The sequence below is a fragment of the Aptenodytes forsteri genome, unplaced genomic scaffold, assembly GCF_000699145.1.
Source record: "Aptenodytes forsteri isolate BGI_AS27 unplaced genomic scaffold, ASM69914v1 Scaffold182, whole genome shotgun sequence".
NCBI lineage: Eukaryota > Metazoa > Chordata > Aves > Sphenisciformes > Spheniscidae > Aptenodytes > Aptenodytes forsteri.
In genome coordinates this window covers 901,108-909,663 of record NW_008795932.1, presented here as the reverse complement: position 1 = coordinate 909,663, position 8,556 = coordinate 901,108, and positions in this window count along the sequence as shown.

The following is an 8,556-nucleotide window of genomic DNA, read 5'->3' as shown; positions in this document are numbered from 1 at the left end:
CCTTGGCTCTATCGGACACAGGGGAAGCTTCTAGCAGCTTCTCACAGAAGCCACCCCTGTAGCCTCCGCGCTACCAAAACCTTGCCATGCAAACCAATACAGATTTTAATCAAAACATATTGCATCCTGGATGGTCCAACACACCCGGAGGGGAACCGGTGGTAAGGAGTTGTGCATATTTTGCTTTGATGAACTTGTAAATCCACTTCAGCCTTTGAGCAAAGCGCCTGGCACAGCCGTGCACAGGAAACTTCTGCTTCAGAAGACCAGGGCTGAGATTAGCACGAGATTAGCACGACTGGGAGAGTGAGTGGTCGTGCCGCTACCCGAGGCTGCCGACCGAAAGGAAAGGGAAGGGTGTTACTGAAGGCTGCATTAGGGAAAAAAACCCCTCATCGTCCACCAAAATGGCTTTTGCATTACAGAAGAGGAGCATGCTAATGATATCTGATGATGGCTTCAAATCGGAGAGCCTTTGTCAGCGGGGAGGATGGTTGGGGTGTCCTTCTGCAGGTTGGGACCATCTCTGGTGAGGATGTCGAGAGGCATTTCCTCCGTCAATGAGAGGATGAGCTGCAGATGCAAGTCCCTGGGGCTGTCTCCACCGCAGGGATGGGGAAACCTCGATGCCCTTACACCTCCTCCATCCCTTCTCAACCAGGAGCACTGGGCTTATTTAGGTTGGCAGACCCACAGCACTCGGTAAAGCCCGCCAGAGGATAAATACCAGAGCAGGGAAAAGAGCCATCTGAGCTAAAAGCCAGCGTGGGTACAAGAAGAACAAGGCCAAATGGGTACAGGTCATCCACAAATAAATTTAAGCTGGAAACGAGAGCAGTTTGTATCCGTGCGAGCAGCAAGGCTCCAGCAGTGGCTTTCCTGGAGGACTTGCCAGGGTCAAACGGCTCATTAGTTTTAAGAAGGAAGCCAGCAGGGGGTTTGCGTAGCGGCTGCCTGTACCGGCAGGGGGGACCGGTCTCCAGACCAGCCAAAAATCAGTGGTGGCCCTGGGGCTGGCTTCGGCGGGATGTGGGTCTTCTGCCGCAGCCCGCATCCTGCCTGGCAGCCGTACCTGTGCCGGTGGGGTATGGAGGGATGCAAATCGCATCCGCTTGCTCTCGGAGAGAGGGAAGCTGCACGGGGAGAAAAATAAAAAGGCACGGCTCTGTTTTTCCAGCTGACAGGAGCTTAAACACCGGCTGGGATTTGGGCTCAGGGCCCTCCGCGAAATTCAACTTGGCTTGTCTTAAGACAGCAGCTCTACTCCCCAAGCACCCTACGAGCATTTCAGTAATAGCAGGGGGAATCAGACCTACTTGTCAAGCGTGTTGCTATTTGTGCAAATGCTGTGTACTGGAGGGAAGCTTGAAGAACAAGTCCCCTTTTTACAGCACGTTGCATGCTGGCAGCGAGCCTGCAAATTAGAAGGAATTCAGTGAGGAGCAACAACAACAACAACAACAACAACAACAACAACGCCTAAGGGGCTGGAGGGATTAGTTTTGGAGGAAAAAAAACCCAAGAGAACTAAGTGTGTGGTCTGGTGGATGCGACTTTGAGCTGGGACTGCACCCATTGCTGTCCCATCCATGGCAAACCTCCCTGTGCAATTTGCAGGTTTCTCTACCTGTCCTTAAGAAGCAAGATGTGTTTTCTTCCCACTCAGGAGACAGCTCCGCCATGTGCACGCAGAAAAAAATATTTAAAAAATTACATACATGATAGAAAATTAATTAAGAAGCTGCCAGGGCAAAGGATAGCCAACGAACAAAATCGGTTTGAGCTGGGAGCAGCTGAGCCACGGCAATGAAGGGTGCATGGGGAGGAAACGCCCGCTGCAATGGGTTTTCTAGGGTGGTTTTCCCCCAAAGCGGCTCAGTTCATCCCCAACCCCTTTGAACGTGCACACAGAGGTGCAAGCTCCCTGCCTGGATGTGGCCCTGCTATCAGCATCCCTATCGTTTGGGGCACCGAGAGGGGCAGGAGGTGACCCGGATCATGGATTTAATCACCAGCCTTCAGCCTGGCTACGCTTGCACTGGTGGCAGGGCCCCGGAGAGGGGACTTTGGCAGGAGCCCAGCACTTGTCCTTGCAAGGAAAGGCTTGGCTGTCCCCAGCTTGGGGTACCCAGCCTCATGGGGACATCCCCGTGACCAGCAGGTTGCACCCCCTGGGATGCATCTCCCCATCACCCTGGGGAGCACCAGCGCAGGGACATCCAGAGCCTTTTGGGGTGGGGAAGTGGGGATGAGATAAATTTTCCGGTTTTGTTGACCAAAATCCCTGTTTTTCTGCCCGCCACATAAGCAAGCACGAAGCTGTAATTTGGCACTGACGGGCTGCAGATGAGGAGGGGACACAGAGGCTGGGAAGCCAGGCTGGACCTGCCTCCCCTTAAATGCCCCCTAACGCCACCTTAAAAAATAATGAACCGGGGGCAGCGGAGGTTACTGGTTTGGTATGAGAATTTTCATGAGCATGAGAAAAAAAAGAAAAAAAAAAAGACCACATTGCTCCAAAGTGTTTTTTTTTTTTTTTTAAAGCAAGCTTCAGGGGCTCTGGGAGAGCAAGGCTCGCTGCAAAGTTTGTTTTCTGTTGTGCCCACGTTACCAAGCAGAGCCGGCTGAGGAATGCGCAGCGAGGGGCGCCGGGCTGGGCTGCGCCCCCGGGTAAGCATTGGCGGCCAGGTATGAGGGCACGGTGAGGGTTGCCGAGCCTGGGCATTGCCTGCAGCCAAGGACAACTGCTCAGCAACCCATCTTCCCAGTTTAATGCAAACTTTGCTTCCAGCAGTGCTCCATTTCTGACCATCGTGTTACACATGCAGCTAGTAAATAAACATAATATATACATTAAAAAAGTGTTTTCTAGGGGTTGTGATAATCAAGGCAATTCCCCCGGTGCCTTTCCCCACCGTGCCAGGGTGCAGTGCGGTAGCCGGCAGCTCCCAAACCCTTCTCCGGAAAAGTTCAAACCCTCAAATACTTGGAATTGCTCTTTGAGGGAATTTATTTTAAAGCCGCTTTAACGGCAGCTGGGAATTACCAGGGAGGCACTTTGCTCTGCAATTTCCCAGCTGCTGACCCCGTTCGCATGAAGTGGGCCCCGGGCGGCCGCCCAGCTTGGGAACATGTGCTGAGCCAGTACCTCCTGGAGTTGCACCCAAATTTCCCCTCGTCCCAGGTTGCAGGAGCAGCACAGAGAGGGCTGTTGTGTATGGCAGAAGCAAGAAAAATTAACTCCTGCATCCAGCAATGAGGGCGTGAGCCTGCTTAGCTCGGATGTGGCGAGGTTATTTAAGACCCTGTTCCCATGAGGGCTGAAAATTGCACCCAACTGTGTCGATTCTTCCCTGGAGCAAAAGCAGAGCTGGGAGGCTGTGACCCTCCAAAAACCCAAGCCAACATCCCAAAGTGCTGGTGGCACGTTGCTTTTTAAGAAAAATTTTGTTCTTAAGAAAAAAAAAAAGGGTTATTGAGCAAAATCGCCGATGGAAGTCTGTGGCTGAGCGCTGGCAGGACTGCGAGCGACAAGTCCTGCTTGTAGATTGGAAGATGCCACCACCAGAGCTGTGGTTGTTCCTCTTGCAAAACCTCCGTGCCCCCCTGCCCACCCCATTGCCCTGAGAGGGTTATGGAGCCCTTCTCCACTCCACTCCTACGTGCGGACATCTTGGTCACCCCAGCCAGGCTATCTGACTCAAACCCTAGAGATGAGGTGGTAGCCCCAGAAGAGGTGCAGGCAGGTGGGACGGGGTCTGGTGGCAGGTAGAGGAAACCCCATGCCCAACCGCTGCTGGATGTGAACCCAGCTGTGCCGCGCGGCCAGCTGGCAGCTGCCAAGTCACCCGAAGTGAAGGGGGCCCCCAAAGCCACAGGCAAGGGTTGGGCTGATAGGCATCAGCCCCTCGCGCCACGGCACCCGTGGCCCCGCGCCGGCTTTCTTCTCCCTGCTGTCATGCTCGAAAGACACTTGTGAAAAAACACAGCAGAAAGGAGAGGGTTTGAGTGGCAGGTTGGAGAAGGAGTGGGGGAAGAAAACAACTTGGCAAGGAGGGAAGAGCTAAGGACACAGGCGTTTCCATTTCAGTGCAAAACTCCCAGGGGTGTCGCTCGGAGCGTTTATTGACCAACTCGCCCGCTCTTGACAAGCTGGCCTTGCAAACTGCGGCAGGGAGGGATGCTATTTCTGGTCAAGGCGCGTACAACGGCGACGCTTTATTAACTCTATAATCAACTGGCAACATGCACGGGACTCAAAACGCACAGTCAACAACCCTCCTGGAGAGGGCTCTGGCTCTGCAAGCACCGCACCTGCATTGTCACCCCAACATCACCGCAAAAAAGCCATCAAGTGGTCTTGTGCAATGCTTCAGGGGATCAAAAAAAGGGGAAAAAAAATATCAAAGTCCAGTCGGGCAGGTACAATCTGCTTAAAAAAATCAAGGGGTGCACCCTTGACTCTGGCAATGCAGCTGATATAGAGGATTGAGTTGCTTCTCTGAGTATTAGAAGGAAAAGTAATCATTGTCATAATAAAATGAAAAAACTAGATGCAGCCAGGTCAGGTTCATTAAGGGTGAAAGGCAACGGTTTGACTCCAGTCCCAGCTGTTCTCCCCAGCCTGAAAGGTTGCACTGATACGATCTTCCCCAGCACAAGTCTGTGCGGGAACTCGTCCCCGTCCCCCCCCGCCTTTCCTTGCAACACGATAACATGCCACATCGTCCCCAGCTCTCAAGTTAAACATCTTCTTAACTGCAGTGACGTAAAAGAGGAAATCGCTGAGAACTATCGCGAAGATGAGAGGGAACACATTTACCATCGATCAGCTACGATACCGCTGCAGAAAGATCTGCACGTAAAAAAGCATTCAGCCCCTCTTTTCCCCACCTCCTCTAATCGCTCAATGTCATGGGAAACTAAACCTGACATCCAAACAGCCCAGATACGAGGGACTCGCAGTAAAAATACTTTTAAGATAAGAAAAAAACAAAAAACACTTGCCTTCCAGGAAACCGTTTGGATACAGACCCTGTGCAGCTGCAGCCACCCTCCGTGTCATATTCATCCCTCCTGCTTCAGCTTGGAAATCAGGCAGGGTGGGGAAGAAAAGGGGAAAGGAAAAAAAATTTAAAAAAAAAAGAGGAAAAAGAAGCGATATTGCAGCTGATGAGTCATGAGAGGCTGTTGGCAAAGTGGTCCAGCAATCATCTGAAATTCAGACGGTCACATGAGGAGCCTGTCTGCAGCTCCCGCGCAGCCCAGGCTCAGCACTTCACCGAACTGCACACGCAGCAATTTGCCGCGTCGAGATCTCCCGCCCCACTCTCACACGTTTTCCAGCCCGTGCCCCATCTGAAAACCCCCAGCAGGTTTTTGCACTGCAAGGTGACTGAGGGCTTCATGCCGAAGCTGCTCTGGCTACAGAGGTGGATTTCTGCCATGCAAGTGCAGGGCGTGCGGAAAAGCATCGCTAAGCTGCAAAACCATCCCTCCTTTTAGGTTTTCCAGCTAAATCTCAGCCCTGCAGGCAGCGGTGTCTTCTCCACCGTGATGTGCATGGTGGCCAGCACCCCACTGCATCATGTGGGGCCGGTGGGGGGGGTCCCATCAGTGTGGAGGAGCACCCAGGAGAACACGCCGTACCTACTCCCAGGGCCAGCCTGTCCCTGGGCAACCCTGGGCATGCCCAAAACCAGCCCCCGAGCTCCCCGGGCAGCCACGGTTGCATCAGAGAGCAGCTGGGTGAGCCCAGACACCTCCGGGGCGAGGTGGCAGCTGGCTTTTTTCTTTTTTTTTTTTTTGCTTTAATTTTCACCCAGGATGTCGCTGTGCGCCCAAGGGACGCTTCAGGCTCCTTCCTCCCCCGTCCTGCATCGCCCCACGGTGCGGCAGCTCCTGGGGACACACCGGGACCAAGCAATCAGCAAAGGTCCCTCTGCAAAAATTGTGTGGCTTTTGCACAGAGCCAGCCTCACCTTCCCACCCCCTAAAATCTTCAGGACAACAAAAATGATTTTTTTTTCTCTGCTTGCACCCATTCTTCACATAAATTAGCAAGAGGAATTAAGATACTTAATGCTCCACGCTGCCTCGCCTTCACCGCCCAGCCAGAGATGCATTGCATTGCACTAAAGTCAGGCAGATACAGTGGTACTAAAAAAAGAGCATGGCTTTCTTTTTTTTAAAGCCCGATTGCCTTTCACGGCGACTATATTTATAGGTAGAGCTGTTGAAATTTTAAGGGCTCCTTGCCACAGGAATCCGGTCCCGTCTCGTGTTCAAAAAGTGGCGTAACTTGGCAAAAATGAACATTTAACGGACCGAAGGGTGCTGCTTCCCTCTCTTAATTTTGGATAAAATCAGGGGAAAAAGAAAAGATGCAAAACGCGCGGGGGAGCGGTGCACACCCCTGCCACGTGCTGCGATCTGTATTTTCCAGGTTCGGAGCGTAGCGAGTGCGGCACTTCACACCCACCCCTGGACTGGCACTTTCCTTTTCTGTCAATGACAGAAAAAAAACCCCGCTTTCGTGGGTGTTTATTTTTGCTTTCGGTTTAGCTATCAGTGGCACACGCAAAACCTCCTCTGCACTTCGTTTTACGGTTGAAAATCCCCAGCGGGGTTCAGCTCCGGAGTGGTAAAACTCGCTCTCCCCGTCCGAAGCCGCCCGGGAACGCCGTCCACCAACATGCCGCAGCACACAGTGCCCAGAAACCACGCAGTCTCAGCCCAAAAATTCAAAATTTTCTTACCCAACAGGACACTATGCTGCTAAGACCCTATTTTCTTTTAATTTATGTTATAAAAGCACGTTACGCCACATCCAAAGATGCTACCACCCCGCTGAGCACGTCTGTATGCTAAACTTTTATTTCCCTATGGCAACATGCGCCTATTTAAGACAAAACCCAAACCATAATGAAAGTTATTGATAGAAGCCAATGTTTACTGTTCGCTATTTTAATATCAAGTGCTGTTGGATTTCAAGCCACTGATTTCCATCGCTTGCAGGGGATGATTAAGCTGGAAACGTGCCTAAATGCCGGGGGTTTTTTGACGTATCCATGGGCATTTCTGCCGTCAAATCAAAGCAATGCACTTAAGAGGCCGATCCCAGCGGATGCTTCTCATTGGGGACCGCCTCGACTGGAAGCCGGGGAGTGATTTTTGAGCTATCAAGACACACATAAAAATAAAACTAAAATAGCTGTAATGAAAGCTTTTTGCTTCTGCAAGCAGCGCCCTCCGTAAGCGGAGCCAACGGGGTGAAGGCTCACGGGGCTCCGGTGACGCGACTATTTTCAGCCTCGTGAAAGTTAACAGAAGTATCGCTTTCCCAAAGGAACGAATTTCAGGTTGGAGCATTTACCAAAGGTTAAAAAGTCTCTTCCTCCACTTGCCCACGTGTCAAATTTGGCGGCCGCTACTAGCATCTGATGTCCCCAAAAAGCGGCTGTGTCGGGGACTGTGCTGCAACAGCCCCCGCTAGCTGGCACCTGGATGATTAACTCTGAATCCTAGTGACAACACACTATTAAGTTTCTGGATATATATAAATATCGGTTCAGAATATTGGTGAGCGTACAAAGCCCCCAGCTTTAAACGCACCTGCAGCATTTTCAACATACGCTATTAGCAGCACTATGACCAAAAAATTAGCAATCATTATAAAAGTGGAATTTAAATCCAGCTCACAACAGGGTAGGGAGATTCATGATATTTAGTATACAAACGAGTCACCAGCCCCATTTATCCACGCTGCTCTTTTTCCACTGCTATCAATAAATACATGACTTCATTAAAGCTCTGTTTTCTTGCTGATCCTCCTTTAGCGAGCAGGATGCACGTAAAACCAACCCAGCAGCTCCAGACGCTCAGTCGCCCCGTTTACATTTCAACTCCTTTGAGCAGAAAAATGAAGCCGTAACCGAATTAACTGGAAATTGGCAGCAGCGCAAACTTGCCAGATTCCAGCTAATTGCTTGGATTAGTAATTCCAGCCGCATGCAAAATCCACCTTACCTACGGCAGAGCAAAGGCATTGCACGGGGTGTCCTCCTGCTACGCGACCCGCCTGCTCGTGCAACGGGGCCCACCAGCCTCCCAAATCCCCCAAGCCATGGCCAGGCCAGCGAAAGGCTCGTTAGCTTAGCGGAAACATGCTCAAATATCGCCCAGGAGAGGCCGTCACTGCTGCAACTGCTGATGCAGCGAGCGCAGCCCCATACGTTTGACGCTGTTTTCTTGCGAAGAGGTGGGAAACGTCCATTGGGATGGCAAAACCGGACAGCACGGAGTACGCGCTTCCCCCCTGGGCCCCTCGCAACACTGAGCCCGGCGTCCGGCCTCGTGAGGGTGGTGAGGCCCCTCGGAGCCTTAAAGCGCTCATGCTCGCTGACTTGCGTTCTGCATCACCCCCAGCGTGTAGCGCAGCGGGCCGCCTGCCTGTCAGGGAGCTCTGCTGCTGGGAGCTGCCCTGGCGGTGTGCAGCGCCGTGCACAGCCCCCTGATGGGGTGGGTGACTGCAGCGTGCAGCGCCGCACATGCACC